Source organism: Serinus canaria, chromosome 14, assembly GCF_022539315.1.
Source record: "Serinus canaria isolate serCan28SL12 chromosome 14, serCan2020, whole genome shotgun sequence".
In the NCBI taxonomy this organism is placed as follows: domain Eukaryota; kingdom Metazoa; phylum Chordata; class Aves; order Passeriformes; family Fringillidae; genus Serinus; species Serinus canaria.
The window spans coordinates 5,529,061-5,545,354 of NC_066328.1; positions in this window are offsets into that span (position 1 = coordinate 5,529,061).

Below are 16,294 nucleotides of genomic sequence, written 5' to 3' on the forward strand. Positions count from 1 at the left end.
TTCTTTTGTGAATGATTTTACTGCCCAGGAAATTCCTGTGCTGCTTCCCAAAGTTGCAGTTCCCTCCTCCAAAGGTCCAGCCCACTTTTCCACCAGTCTGGATTCTCTCCCAGACCTCCACTTCATCCATTAGCAGGGTCTTGACATTTCTCCAAGGGGAATTGTTTCTTTTTTTCCCCACAGAGTGATATTCTCCTCCCAGGCAACCTTGTTCTTGTCTTGGAAGGCTCTGATCATAGTCCTGGGGTTTTTTTTTCCACATAATGACTTGATATTTTCTCTCCTGATCTCTTTCCAATACCTAAGGCTCTGTTTTTCTTCCAAAAATGTTCTTGCCTACTCTTGTAAATCTGTGATTATCTGGCTTGTCATATTCCTGAAATAAACCATTAGCTTGTAGCTGAAGAAGAGAGATGATCTAAGGAATTGGGAAACCCTGAAGTATCACCTTGAAAGTGCCATTACCACAGGCCAGTGTGTGATGTGAAGAAAGAGCCTAAAATGACACTTATGAAACTCCCTTAAAAGACAGAGCCATAATCCCATCAATGACATTGACCATGGAAAAGAATTAAATCAGTCTATTATTAAATTTATTTTTATTCCCTGTAGGAATCCATAAGAAATATAGTGCTGATTTTTAATTGATGAAATCTAATAAGGACTGTAAAAATATAAAGGAATCATTGGAACTGTGTATTCATTTTATGTCTTTTGAAAAAGCACCTACTTAGAATTTAAAGCCTAATTTTTCCCAGGGTAGGGGAAAAAGAGAATTTTTGAAGGACAGCTTTGATGTAAGTTTTTTACAGTGCCTTGCTATTAGTCCTACATCAGCTCTTAGAGTGAGATGTAATGATAGTTCTCTTTAGAGGCAGAAAATAATTTGCTTTTTCAGTGGGTTTGTTGTCATGGTTGCCTCCATGATGTGAAATGTAGAACTTATAAAGGGAATCAGAAGTACTTCAGGCAGAGCTCCATGGTGTCAGTATTGATGCAGCAACCTTTATGTAAAGAATAAACTTTTGCTTAAATAGAATTAGGGCTTGATGTAAGAATTGCTGGATGAAATTTTTAATTGTTGGATACAATTTATATATACATATATATAATAAGTGGGCCTGATTAGAGAAGAGTTGTGTTTGTACCCTTCAGGTGTGTGGGCATCCACAGCTGGGATGGAGTCTGATGAACATGAAACCAACTTGTAACCAACCAACCAACCAACCAACCAAGCTGCCAGGGTGCCTCAGACATTTCAGTTCCACAAGCTGTCTGTAACAAAGCTGATCAGTGTTCTTTGATTTGCATTCCCTTTCCATACTGTGAGCTGGAGCTGAGCTTATAGACAATTTTGGAACTGGTGGTGGAAAGAGAAAAGAAAGCAAAGAAAACCAAGCCAGGCCTTTGAGAGGTGCAGGCTGGAAAAATTAGGAAGTAGATGTTGTCCTTCAGAAGTACACTTTGTTTTGGCTCTGTGTTTCCAGGTTCTGCTCTCCTGATTTAGATTCCTTTTTTCTGTGAGTCATACCAGTAGATTCTGTCCTGAGAGTGCTTGGAGTCCCTGTGGCTAAAAGATCAATAACAGAGAAAATCACTCCTGTTTGTTTTGCTTTTAATGTGCCTTGCAGCCCCTAAAAGTCCAAGGAGCACATCAGTCCCTCTCTTCCAGTCCCCTTTTCCCCTTCATGCACACACCAGTTCATTCCTGCCCTACTTAGCTCCTCTGTCTCTGTTGCAGGAGGTCCTGCTCTGTTTAATCTAATTTGAAGTGTTCAGAAGAACACTGGCTTTGGGACCAGTTTGGGATATGACAAAACTGTCAAAGTTTTCTTTGGACAGAAACAGCCTGAGAGGCAGAGAGAGCTCAGGAACGGGAAGCAGTGGCTTCAGCACTGTGACAATGTCCCCTCCCCTGTGACAGTGTCAGGCAGGCTCTGTCTCCTGGCACTGCCCTCCAGGAGGAGCCCAGGCTCTCTCTCAATGACTCTGCTTCTGATTCACGGGGCTGTTCACTCCACTCAGCTCCTGACTGCAGCTTCAGGAGTGACCCAGACATTCCCTGGTGCTCTTTGGATGCCCTGAGTGGGGAGGCTTGCTCTGTTCCCCACCTTGTGCTGCAGAACTCAGAGCAGCAGCTCCTAAATACAGACACTGGGCTCAGGAACTTTTGCTCTTTCATTGTGACAGAGGTGGGGGTAATTGCAGGGTCAGGTTTTTGTTTTAATGGATATGAAATTAGTCTGGGATGTCTTTGGTATATGAACTTGGTTTGGCCAGCAGCATACAGATTTTCCTCAGCCTGCTAATGCAGAGTTATGCCATTCTGAGGGACAGCAGCCTGAAACACTGAAAGAACCAAATCACTCTCTGTAGGCATCTCAAATTGCCCTGTAAAAGTGGCATTACTTGCTCTCCAGGTATTTCTCTTAGACACCATCTCTTGCTATTCTTCCCCACAGGATCATTATCAGTTTTCTTACAATACATAAAAGCCATCAGGAAAACACAATGTTTCTAGGATTACACTAGGCTCTTTATATTAACAGACAGTTCCATTGAATGCACTTCAGAAAAGAATGAATTAAAATGCCTCCTTGCGTCAGATCATCATCTTCTGCCCCTCTTCAGCCCTGCTCCCAAGCAGGTTCTCCCTGCTCTCGTTGCAGCACATTTCCCCCATGCCCTGTGCAGCTCCTTAAAGCTGTACAAATGAATCTGTAAGGGTAATGAAGGCTCAGGAGCTTTGTAGAAGGAATTAAGGTCAATTATCAAGGTGGGCATTCTGTCATTGTTTGGTCTCAGACTAAATGTGTTTCAGATTTGACAGCACACAGCTGTTGGCAGGGGGTTTTCCTTCCCTCTACATTTTCTTTCCTGGTGTAAGAATGTGCAGAATGGGCTTTTCACTGCTGGTGGGCAGAGCTTTTGATGGTCAGAAGCTATTCCAGTCCTTTGAAATGCTCTGTTAATGGATTGAAGCAAAGAGACTGATTTCTCAGGCAGTGTTTAAACCTTGAGGCTACACAGCCTTTCTCTGCTGTTAAAGATTTTATTCCTTTCTTCCTCTGTTCCTTTCTCTGCTGTTAAAGATTTTATTCCTTTCTCTTTTCCTACCCTTTTGTCTTGTCTGTTCAGGTTGTTCTTTGCTGTCAAAGCCTTCCTTTATCAAGTCCCAACCCTGTACCTGGTTATCAGTCCAGTTTTCAAAGTGCCTCAATTGCAGCAGGCTGTGTTTGGTTCTCCTGTTACCTGTGCACAGGGTCTCCACCAGAAGAGATGGGAGAGCCTTATCTGGGAAAAGAAATTGCTATTCAGGGATGAGTGTGGGAGACTGCAGCTCTGTGGGTGTGCTCCATGCATTGTTTTTACAGTGTCTGTCCCAAGAATTTAGCTGTCAGACAGTGCTTCAGCAGTTAGTAAAACACCTGCAATAAAATCGATGAAAAGTTATCAAAATTCTTACGTGAGCTTGGCAATCAAATGAAGATCTGTGGGCTGACATGTACCCCCAAACTAATCCCTAAACTCTGCCAAGCCTGAACAGTTCACAAACTCTCCTATTGCTTCTTGGTACTTTTCCTCAGTGAGGATGCAATGGAGGTACAAAAGGTGTTAAGGTCTCATCCATTCAATAATATTTCAAATTTAATATTTCTTGGAAACAAAAGTAAACAACACAGAGATCATACAAAACCTTCCAACTCTGTTCCTCTCCTACATGGCATAATGCTGTTTCTTCCATCTGCCAGCAAGAGCCCTGATGATAAAGTGCTGTGTGTTACCAGAGGACCCCTGAGCCCTGATAACACCCTGTGCTCAGAAGGCCAAGGCCCCCTCACATGGGAGAGCTTCACAGGCAGAGACACCTCATGATGTAGTGATTCCTACACAGGAAAAAGTATTCCAAATTTCTAAGCTTTATGCATTTAATGAAGGTGCTGGTTTCTGGCCTGTGTGTTTTCTATCTCAGAGCAGCAATAATGCTGCCTCACAGCCCTGCAGTACACCAGATATTTCATGTCTAGGGCTTCTCAACATAGAAGCAAAGTGTTCCAAAAGGCTTGCTCGTAGTCATACTTTATCAGACAGAATTATGCAATGCTGTATTAAATATTTCAGAAGAAATTAGAAGTTATTTCAGTGGCACTGATCATCTCCTTGTTCTGTTTGTGATTGAGATGCTGTCAAAGTGGGTAGGTTAGAAATTAACTTAGCTTGACAAGTGTCTCATTTAGTAGCTCTTTTTTTGACTATTCTGCTCCTACTTCCTTGACTTGTAATTCAAAGCTAAGCCAAAACACAAAGCCACTGACAGCAGCTTCCTCCTTGGTTGGGTTTCAAGCAGCCCTTCCCAGAAATGCAAGCTGCCTGCTGGGGACACATCAGGAAACAAGGTTTGCAGGCAGCTGTTTGCCTCTTCATTTTCCTTGACTGCTGTACAGCCTGCTGCCCCCTGTGCTCAGAGGGAGGCTGCTGGCAGCAGGGCCAGCCTGGCAGGCTGTTTGCACACCCAGCTCCTCTGCAGGGACATCCTCTGGGGCCCTGCTCCTGTCTGGGGGCAGCCTGCTGCAGAGGCTGCCTCAGAGTGGGTGAGGATCCAGGCAGGGACAGTAGCTGTAGATATTACTTCTGGTTCTTTTAATTCCTCAGTGTCCCCTCTTCTGGAGGAAAGTGAACCAACACATCACTGCTGGAACCTGTGAGTGACTCAGCCAGGTTCACAGGAGGAGCCACGCTGCCCAGGAGCAGAAATTGCTCTGCTCATAATCAAAGCTACTAAAACTAGCTGGCTTTTTCTTAGTGCCTCCTAAAATACAGCTGTCACAGTCTGCAAGGGGAGGGGGAAAGAAGGGAAAAGGGTCCTGATGTAGAAAATGCTGGGAGGTCAGATAAAGGCGTTCTCGTGGAGGGTACATGACACATTCAGAGCTCAGAGTCACTGGAGACAGGACATAAAAGCTGAGTGCTGTTTGTTATTCTCCCTCATGCTGGCAGTAATTGTGATGGGAATTATCAGTGACACTGAGCTAAACCTCTCCTCCTGCAGTCTTGTAGGCTGTAATCTTGCTCTCTGCTTCAAATGCTGCAAGGAGCTGAGGCACACGTGGGAGAAGGGCAAGGAGGAAATCCTTCCTCTGGGAGGGAAACCTGGAGCACCAAAGCCAGCACTGGCAGTGCAGACTTCATTTTCTTTTTGTGCAAATACAGCAAAGCTTAGCTTGGGGCTTCTTGTGGTAACCTGCATGAATTGCATTGAGTTATAAAAGCTAATAAAAGTTGAGGTAATCATACAGAGCCAGGGCTGAATCTCAGGCTCCATCTTCTCCCAGAAAGAGACACTCACAGCAGCTCAAGCACGGCCATGGCTGTACTTTTCTCCCCTTAGTACCCTGTTGATAATACAGCCTTTGGCTTCCTACTATTTTTCCCACTGGCAGTGATTGCTATGTAGCAGCCAGCACCATTTTCCCCATGAGTATAAAAGCTCTTTTTCCCCCTAAGATGATAAGCTCAAGAGGTGTCCCTTAAAGCAAACTAACAGTTAACTGTGCAATTGCTGTGCACTGTTCAGTTGGCATTTTCAGTGTCAAGCTAACACCAGATGTTATTAGATGGAGGTGCAGAGGGTGAGAACTTCTCCTCTGGACTCCCAAGGAATGTTCTGCCTCTCTTGCACTGTGTATACAATAAAAACCACAAAATCCACTAGGTGTTAAGACAATGATTTTTACAGATTTGTGCCATGGCTTACTTGCATGGAAAAATGGTTTTGCTTCTTCTGTCCCAGTCCTGGAAACAGGCCACAGCAGAGCTGTGCTGGGCTGGGGGCTGGGAGCTCTGCCTTTGCCTATTCCTTTGGGAATGAACAGTCATTTTTCCCAAGCAGAATTTGTTTCACCCAGGACAGCAGTTGGCAAGCAGTGTTCCTGTCTTTATCCAACCATGAACTTTCTGATCCCATTTTCTCCGTTGTCCCCTGGCTGTGGGAGCCAGACTGAGCTGCTTGCCTCTCATCCCTGTCCCACTCCTGTTTCAAAACACTCAGACAAAGAAATGCCAAGAGCTACAGACCAACCAGAGCAAGAAGTTCCAAATAATTGCACCCTGGACTGGAAGGCAATATCTGTGTGGGCTGTGTGGAGAGGGAATGTGTGTCCAGAATGAAACCAAGGGGAAATGACTGGGGTTTGTTGTGCCTTCTACTTGTCACGTGTGTTGCTGTGAGGAAATGGAAACAAGCTGAAACTAAAATGTGAGATGCATTCAGTTTTCTAAACCAGCAAGGATTTTTGCCTGTGTTTTTGCAAAACTGTGCACAACACCTTGAGAGAGCTCAGATTAGAGCAATATGACATTGCTAATGGCAGGATTTATGGTGACTGAAGTACCTTTGGTGGAGAGACATTTTCTAGACTGGACATGACTGTTGTGCTTACATCAGTGAGGTCCCCCTGAAGCTGCTGTCAGGAGAACAGAGGGCTGTGCACTCGTCCTGCTTGTGTCCTCCAACCCTCTGATGACAGCAGAATTACTGTACTTTATGGGAAAACTTTGAAGTGAAAAACTTTAGTTCTCTGTTTTTCACTTCTTTGTTGCTACCACTGCAGTTTTACCTGTCTTATAAATTATGCACTGTTTGCCCTCTTGAAATTGTCTGGTTTCTGAGTTTTATGCTTTCCAAAGGTTTTTTCTTTCTGCTCTGCTTTAGGTGACTTTGTATGGTACGTGACTCTGAGTGCTATTTATGGGGGTTTGATTTATTGCCTTTCCCTCTCAAATCTAGCCAATCTATTTCTGTATTTTGTTTTGCTCAGAACCACATTTCCCCCATAAGCTAGTCTGACTTGGTTTTGAAATCCTTTCTGAAAAGGACCTACCTCATGTACAGGCTCCAGTATTTTTTCAAAAGTGAACAAACCAACCCAGCCAAACTGATCTTTCTCACATAATTTTTTTTTCTTTCACTATTTCAAATGGCATTAGAGCTCTGCTCCATTCTGGTGTCAAGATTTATTTCCTTGAGCTCTAAGGTGTGTGTGCTATAGCAGATCTGCTCAGATGCTGTACAGCAGATGGCCACTCTTTGGGTGGGACAGGTTGCCACCACTGGTCAGACCCCTGGGCTTGGCTGCCTGCATGAAGCTCTTTGATGAGACTGGCTGTCACCATGCAGGACTTGGCAGGAAGAAGACCCTGGGCTGCCCCAGCTTTTCTGAGGTGCTGTTGGGCTCTTACCACTTTTTCTGCTGTCCTCTTTTCCTGATGCAATTGCATTTCAAAGCTGAGGTTTGAGGATATCACCCATGTCTTAGGGGGATGCAATTCCACTCATTTCCACAGAGTTGTTTTCATGCAAAAAAAATACTTGAATTTATTCTGGAGATAACACAGCTCTTTGAAAGTCAAGCTAGTGGCTGTTGAAAAACCATTTTAAAAATACCCACTACACACTTTTATGTCTGCTTTAGAATAAACACTGAGGAGCTGCTTTTAGAGTTCAAGATTAAAGTGGAAGGAGTTATGAGCACTGTGGAAGATAATGAACCTCTGTACCAACTACCTGCCTGAGACAATAAGTGCCTACATGGTAATAAGGCCAATGTGCAGGAACAAGCCAGCTCCAGTACTTTGTTTCAATTTTTTCTGTGTTTTTTTTGGGGGCTCTGTGAATGCTCTGATGAGATCTCACCTACATCCTGGCTGTGTGGGAGTCAATCCTTCCTCCAAATTGTCTGTTGTTATCCTGGCAGGAGGTTTGACCAGAAGGCTGGAGTAAATTAATGGCTACACAAAGGTTGCATATAATTTCTGCTTTGGGTCGTAGCTGGGTGGTTTCACAGTTCTTTGAGATTAGCTTTGTAACAGCAACAACTCTGAACTTAGAGAACTTCTCAATTTATGGAGGGAAGAAGATAAGAAAGAAGACATTTTGAAGTCCTTTGTTATTTAAAGGAGCTGGAGCAGTGTGGCATTTCCATTTTAACTCAGTGAGCACCGTGCCTGCCCTGCCTGCCCACCTTAATGGCCGGGAGCAGCAGGATGCTGCACAGGGCAGGGGACAAGGCACAGGGGGCCTGAACCCCCAGTGCTGCTCCTCAGAGCAGCTTGCTTCTTCTCTCTGCCTCTGTTCCTCCTCTCATCCTCTGTTCAGGCTGTGAACATCGGGGCAGAATTGACTCTTGTTCTGCAAGGACAAGGTGTGCAGTTTGGAGGGAGCCCTGGCTAGGTCTGAGCCTGTGGCTGAGCTGCAGCACAGAACTGAATCATGGCACAAGCCCTGCTCATGGCACAAACACTGAATCATGGCACAAGCCCTGCTCATGGCACAAACCCTGATCGTGGCACTAACCCTGCTCATGGCACTAACCCTGCTCATGGCACAAGCCCTGCTCATGGCACTAACCCTCCTCATGGCACAAACCCTCCTCATGGCACAAACCCTCCTCATGGCACTAACCCTGCTCATGGCACTAACCCTGCTCATGGCACAAGCCCTGCTCCTGGCACAAGCCCTGCTGGTCAGAGTGTGTTGGCATGACACTCTTGAGTCAGGGATGGAAAGAAAGGCTCCAGTCCTCAGCTGGATCAGAAGGCTCTCTTTAATGAAAGTAACAGGTCATTTTATAATGACTTGGTTGGTCTCAGTCTGACATTATTGGTGACTATGAATAGCACACTGTGGAGAACCACAACTACAAACAATGGTTACAGGAAGAGAGATAAGAATGGTTTGAATTCTTTTGTCTAAGATTCCCAGGGTCAGCCTGGGAGGAATTGTCTCTGTTCTTTCTGCTGAACTGAGAATATCCACACTGGCACAGCTCAGTGTGAGGGCTGCCACCTGCCAGGAGGACAGGGGAGTGGGTATGAGCTGAGTGTGGGTTATGCTGGGTATCACTGGCTTTTTATGTACCTGGCAAAAATACATAAATCTTAGTGCCATGCTGTTGTTCTGTGGGCAGTTGTTCATGAAGCAGTTTCATTAACCAGCAGCAGAAGCAGCCTCTTGAGCACAGAATTTGTTTCCAAGGAAATTGGAAACCTGGCCTCTAATCAAGTGGATGTTTTTTAATGCTATAATATGAGATTATTCAATGTTGTCATATGGGTACTCTGCTGTGTTTTTCTGTAGTTATAACACCAACATTTCATTAAGCTGAATGTTATTATGCAGTTTCAATTATCTGAATCTTGCCTATGCAGACACTTCTAACAACTGCATGCTAAGGCTAAATGTTTAATTTATATATTTATCTGCTTTATGTGAAAGAGAGGAAAGCTTCTCACTCTAGCCCAGTAGTGAAGAGCTGCCCCCAAAATATGCCAGGAAGATTATTTTAAATGCTGCATAGAAAAATAAATTAAAAAAAAATTAGGAAAACCAGAAGAACTGATTAGAAAATTTAAAAAAAATTACTCTTGGCAGAACTGCTGATTTACCACGCTTTTGTATTTTTGAATGTGTCTGGAAATGTAGGTAGAGTTGTACAGCCTGATGACTCACAGAATATCTCTGGGCAAAACAACCTGCTTAAGACACAGAAAAAAGATTGAATAGGTTTTCTAATGATCCAAAAATTACTGGCTGGGGTTTAAATCAGGTGAATTCTTATTGGTATTCGGCACAACTAGCACGGTGAGACACTGCAGCAATTAGGGAGAGGGAGCAGGCAGCACCTTCAGGTGGCTTTTTACATACACACACAGAGCAGAGTTTTTCATTGAGCCAGTGCCTGTGCTCCAGGGTATAGTGTACATCAATGCTGGATCAGGACAGGGATCAAGAGAGGAGCACAGGGATTTGTTAATCCCTACCCTGTCACCCTCTGCTAGAGGGAAAGCAGGGGCTCACCAGGGAGAGGGCAGGTGAGGCTGATGATGGTACAGGCAGGCACCTCCTGCAGGAAGGGCCTTGGGAACACTTTGTGTGCACCCTGTGCAGCTCCCCTGGGTGGAGAGGCTGCTGGACCCCTGGCAGTGTGGGCTGAGCACCAGGCAGCCCATCAGCTCAGCCCACCCTGCCCTTCATGGCAGAATTGGTGCTACCCAGATGGGGAGTCTGTCTGTTACCCAGATGTGGAGTTTGTCTGTTATCCATCTAGGCAGTCTGTCTGCTCTCCAGATGTGGAGTCTGACTTATCTCAAGATAAAACCAAAGAACAGGGCCTTGAGGAGGAGGGAGAAACAGTCTGAGAGCTGTGGCAAGTCAGACAGGGGCTTTATCCCTGTCCTGCTACCATCACTGCTGTTTCCAACACCTAGAAGAGCATTGACAGGAAAAGTTCAAACTAGCTTTATTACTGAAAGCAAGCATAGGAAGTAAGTTAGCTCTGAGCTTCCTTTCATCAGTTAATAACCAATCCAGGCTGCCTCCTGTCCCCTGAGCAGTGCTCAGATACACTCAGATTTCTGACTACACTGGGAATTCCTTCTCAAATCTCACTCAGACATCACCTTTGCCTCCTGGCCAGTGATGTCTCTTAAGTCTTGCCTGAACTGTCTGCACTGAGTGAGGCTTTCTGGGAAATGGCCTTGATTTTCTCTGCCATTTTTAATTGGATAATGTGAGGCCATGTGCTTGGTAGCAGGATGATGAGTCCCTTCAGATGTTTAGAATATTTTGCAAAGTATCATATCAATTTGTACTGCCTTGAAATAATGTTTGCAGCTTAAATATTAAATAGTCATTGTGAACTCTGGTAAAATTTCAGGTTATTTGCTCAATTTACAAGCAGATGAATATACATGAGGGCAGAGACTTCAGTGGTACTCAGAGAGTTTAGGCACATTGGTTCCACGTTTTTTATAACTGGATTAATGATTCAAATTGCTTAGATGGCATTAAAAACTCCAAACACTGGTTCCATATATTATATCAAATACTGTGATTTTCATGATGCTTCAGTATAATAAGGATTCTTTGTGGCTATACTTTGCCTCAGCTCCTATGAATCCACATGACTTCAACCCTGCTTTCAACTGCCATAACATTGTGATTTATGTAGGTTTTTATGCTGAAACTAGTAAGTTAAACTTTCACAATAAGGAAGTTAAATCTCAAACAGGTCCTGACAGCTCTATTAATCATATAAAAGCCATGATTTTTCTTATGCATCCTCACAGAGAATTTTATGCATAAAGAATTGCCTGGTTTAATCTGAATAGTCTGCACAGAAGAAAAACAGCTCTCTGAGAATAACAGCCTTGAGAGTGCAGTGGAGCTGTGCTGATGGACTGGAGCAGCAGGTACTGACAATCAGGGAAGGCAGCAACAGGTGATCAGAGCATTCCCAGGTAATTTAGCACAGAACAGGCATTGTAATGGGTTCCTCAGCAGAAACGGGATGAGCTGCTAAACAGGCACACCACTAAAATTTCCAGACTGGTTCTGAAGTCAGCAGACATTGCCAAGTCAGTAGAAATCTGCTTCTTATCCCTGAGCTATCAGTGCAGGGTGCCCCTGATGCAGCGAGTAATGTGCTCTGACTCTGATTCAGGAGGCTGAACAAATGCTTTATTAAGCTGAGTTATATTACACTAATACTATATTAAAACTATACTAAAAAGATACAATAGTTAAGAAAAACCCATGACTGTCTGAGAGTCAGGACACAGCTTTGACCCAACTGGCCAATCAATCCAAACAACCATCACCAGAATCCAATTCACAAATCACTTTGGGTAAACAGTCTCCATAACACATTCCATGTGTGCCAGACAACAGGAGCAGCAAGTGAAGATAAGAATAGTTTTCTCTTCTTCTCTGAACTTCTCACTGCCTTCCCCAGGAAAAATCCTGGGAGAGAGAATTATGTCTCTCTCTGTGTTCAGAGAATGTGAATATCACACTGAACAGATTTCAAAAGACAAAAAGCCAAAGAACAAACATAAAACCACAAAAACAAACCAAAAACCAACCCAAACCAAAAAGAATGGGTGCAGTGTTCCTTTGATCTGTGTCTTAGAGGGGGAACCAATTGGCACAAGGCCTGCACCCTGTTCCCAGGCTGCTGGAAAGATGTTTGCACCTTTGCAAAATTGAAGAGCAGCTGTCCTGTCACCTTCTGTCACCTCAAGGTCCTCCTGCCTTTCTCAGTGACAACAGATCTTGTGTCAGAATTGATGTTGAGCAGGTCTGTCCAAAGCCTCTCTTTTCCAGGTGTTCCAGGACCTGCAAGGCTAGCAGCAGCCAGGAATGGGTAATGCTGTGACCAGATTCCAGCTCTTCCCTAACTCTTCTATAAATGCAAGAGCTTTCTTCAGTTTTGGTGACTATTTCATCCAGCCTTTGAACTTATCCCATTGTAGTTTCTGAAAGCTTTGAGTGGCTTCTGCAGAAATGGCTCTAGAAAAAACTGTGCCTGCAATCCTCTAATTTATGCAGCAGGGAAGAACTTCAGTGAACTCAGTATCTGAGGACTTTTTCTTTCCATAAACAAGCTCACAGAATATGCTGAGTTGGAAGGAACCCGTGAGAGATTTTGTTTTCCAGAGCTGTCTTTGCTCTAGACTGTGTTATCTCCCTAATCCAAGACTACCTTCCCCTGAACTCTGTTTATTGCTCTTCTGTTCTTGGGTTTTCCTCCTTACATGTGCATTACAGAAATTCTCTTCTGTGGCTGTGTTGGATTTTGGGTGACTTTTCTTCCAGGATATACTACAGATACTGGATTCTAGAGAAAAAAAAGCCCTTGGTAGTTCCTAGCATCAGCCTAAAAGTGTTTAAAAGAAAGTTTGATATTCCCATTTACCACCTTCTGTGGGTAAAACATTTTGTTTGGTTCATTGATTGGAAAGAGTCTCCATCCTTGGTTACTCAGCCACTTTCTTTGTTTAAGTATAAATCACATTCTGGTGGGAAATGAAACTGTTGTTTATATGTTATAGTTCTTTGTCTTTGAGTATAATTGCAATTATGTTCTGTAGTAATAGCAAATACTCTGAATGTATTACAAGAAGGCAATAGGGAAGGAAAAACCTGCTGCAGTGCAGTTCAGAGCCTATTCCTAACTCCTGATATAATTTACTGACAATGAATTCTGCAAATTATTTGTAAAACAGCAGTGGGCCTCATTTAGCAACATGACAGGGCTGCATGTAATTAGAACTCTTTTAAAGTGGCTTTTTTTCCCCTATAGATCAATTGTCCCTGCTATAAACGTTGCTGAAATCAAACATAGGGATTTTCAGTGTAAAATGCAGTGCAGCCATCTGGCTCTCAGTCTGGGAGTACCTGCTGGATGCTCCAGGTGATTCAGGCTCCAGGGACCTGCCATGGAGAGTTTCTGTTTCTTCTCAGGACTTAGCAATGCCCACAGCCCTGCAGGTGTTATCTTAGCTATCAAAGGTTCTATCATCATCATAGTACGAGGATCTCATATTATCAGTGCTTCATACCTTCTTGATGTTCCTCACAGGCAGCTCCTCTACACACTGACTTCTCCAGGTCCTGGCAATAACCTGACTCTCCTCACTCCTCTTTCCTTACTCTTATATAGCACTAGTTCTTATTGATTACAGGTGTGGCCTGTTAAGATCAGGCCCACCTCCAATCTTCAGCAACTGACCCAGCTGCAACTCATTGGGCTTGCAAGATCACCCTCTGCAGTGCAGGGGCACACCTGGAGCTGAGCTCTGCCACGTTTCATCTACAGACTGGGCAGAACCTTTGTGGGTCACCCCTTCCATCCAAAGGAGAGTCAAGAATGACAAACTTTTATCTACTCATCCCAGTATGAAAGGAATTGTAATGTCAGCAAATCAGTTATCTACATTCCAAAGCAGAGTATACCCTTCTGGGACGTGTCCAGAAAAGCTTCTAAACCATCACTGAAATGAGCACACTTTGGGTTTTCAGTGAAATCTTACCCTGTGACAGTTTTCCAAGGACTTGGAACCCAGTGCCACTGAGGTGGTGCTCATGTGCAGCCAGATATGTCTGAAATAACTGCTGAATATCAATTGCCCTTCTGAAGCCAGCCACTTTATTGTCTGCTTAGTGAAGAGGAGCTGCTGCTTCATGGCCTTTCCAATGCAGAGTTTGAGAGTGAAATGCTAAAAAAAAGTAAACCCACATAAATCTCATCAAACACTCCTCTCCCTAATGTTTAAAATCTTAATTCAAAACTCGCTGGAGTCAAAGGGGAGCTCTTTGTTAACTTCAGTGGGGCTTAGATCAAGCTGTGAGTGTTTGACTAATGGCTGTTATGTTCCATTTAGATAATTACCTCTTTCTTTATCCCTTTTCAATTGTTGAAGTTTGCTTTGCCCACAGCATTATTTTGCATGTCATTTGCTTCTCTCCATTGCTTCTATGCCAGTGGCTTTACCATAAATGGGACTTACATTAGCTATATAATCGTGTTTTCCAAGTATATGTTGAATATTTAGTCGTGTTTAAAGATGAAAAAACAAGCATACATGTATTTGTGTCAGATAATACTCTACAGACTTGGGAGGATTTAAACTTTCCTATTTAAGGGAAATTATAGGTTAAAAGGGTCTGATATTGATGATCTTTTCTGCCAAGTTCAGCATTTCCTTTCTCAATCCCCTCCTGGTCAAACCTTTGTGAAACTATCCAATCCCATTATTTTCCAAGACAGAGGAAGTAAGTCTGTGTACCTTTCCAACTGGAAGAGAGGAGGTTTAGATTAGATATTAAAAAAAATTCTTTAATGAGAGGGTGGTGAGGTTCTGCACAGAGCATCACAGAGCACTGTGGTGTCTTTTATCTGAAATGCTGATGTCCTCTGGAATAAGAAAGTCTTACTTTCTTTCAAGCTTAAATGTCTTATTTTGGGACTGAAAAATATTTTATGAGAACTTTTCATGAAGACAGAATATGTTCTGTAAAAAAAAAAAAGGGGGGGGGTGTTAGAAGTTTTCAATAGATGAAAATCAGTTTTGTCCAGAACTTCCAGAATTGTCAGTAGTGAAAGCAAACCTTCCCAAAGCAGTTGGCAGCTCTTACCTGGCCTGCCCAGACCTTGGCTGGCACAAAGACCCTGCACTGCTGACAGATGTGTGCAGATGTGTGCCCTGAGCCCCAGGACAGGGACACCACTGTGCCTGGCCCCAGGAACATTCAAACAGGGCACCTAAACAAGGGAAACTGAGGCAGTGGGTCAGGCAAGGGCATTTGCTTGAGATTCCTGCTTATTTTTGAGTAGGTTGGCCTTGCCTCTTTTCCCCTTATTGTGGTAAAATATTCTGCTCTGAATCCCAAGAGCTGCTTGCACAAATATAAAACAGAGTGCAACAACACAGTGCTCCTGGGGGCCCAGGGCATGTTTCCCTCACTTAATTCCTGCTGTGCCTGCTCTGCTCTGCACTCCCAGGTAACAAATCACTCAGAGTGAGGAGAGGACAGAGCTCTGGCTCCCCTTCTGCTCTGCATTCACCTGGGGAATTTATTGGGCAGTGAAAGGCGTTTTGGCTGCCGTGCTGAAGAGGTGACATTAGCAGTGACATTTCCCTGAGCATGCCCAGGGATTATCCCTCTCCCCAGGCTCTGGCTGGGGGATAAGCAGGGGGTAAATCAGCCAGCAGTGGTGCTGAGGGTGCTGCATGGGGATGGTCAGAGCAGCTTTTTCCTCAGCTGTGTCTGACTGAGCCCACTGTGAGCTGTGTGCTGTGGCATGGGGACACCTGGCACAGACACACAGGACACTGCCCTCACTCTGCTAAAGCTGCTTTTCTTCCTGGGGATTTTCTAGATTAATTTCATCTGCCAAGTTTTTAGGGATTTCTCTTTGGTTTTTATTGGTTTCTCAAAGGAACTGTGTAACTGCTATAGATTTCCGTGCTGCCAATGCATTCCTGCACTAAAAATAAACAAAGTAAAGTATTTCAGGTTATATTTTAAAGCTTTGACTTTTCAATTCCAAATCAACCTATGGCATATGGATTCATGACCAATGTACTCTTGTATATGGCCTCAGTCCAGCAAAGCACTTAAGCACATGCTTAATTTTAATTTTGAACTAAATGGGGCAGTGAATCACATGCTCTAAATGAGGTTAAAATTAAAATTAACCATGTGTCTCTTCTGGATGGGGGCTCTGTAAGGTATTTCCACTTCTTGCCAGCATTTCCATTACTGAGAAATGCTCATTCTTTTTGCTTTTCACCTTCCATTTATTCACTGTTCTTGAATAGCTTTCTTTGCCTCTTGATCAAAAGGATCTAATTTCTGTGAAAACCTATGATATCAATTCAGCATGCATAAACTGATGGCAAGATAGAGTCCCAAGGCAAGTCCCCAGTGGAATTTCTCCCTTTTGTATTT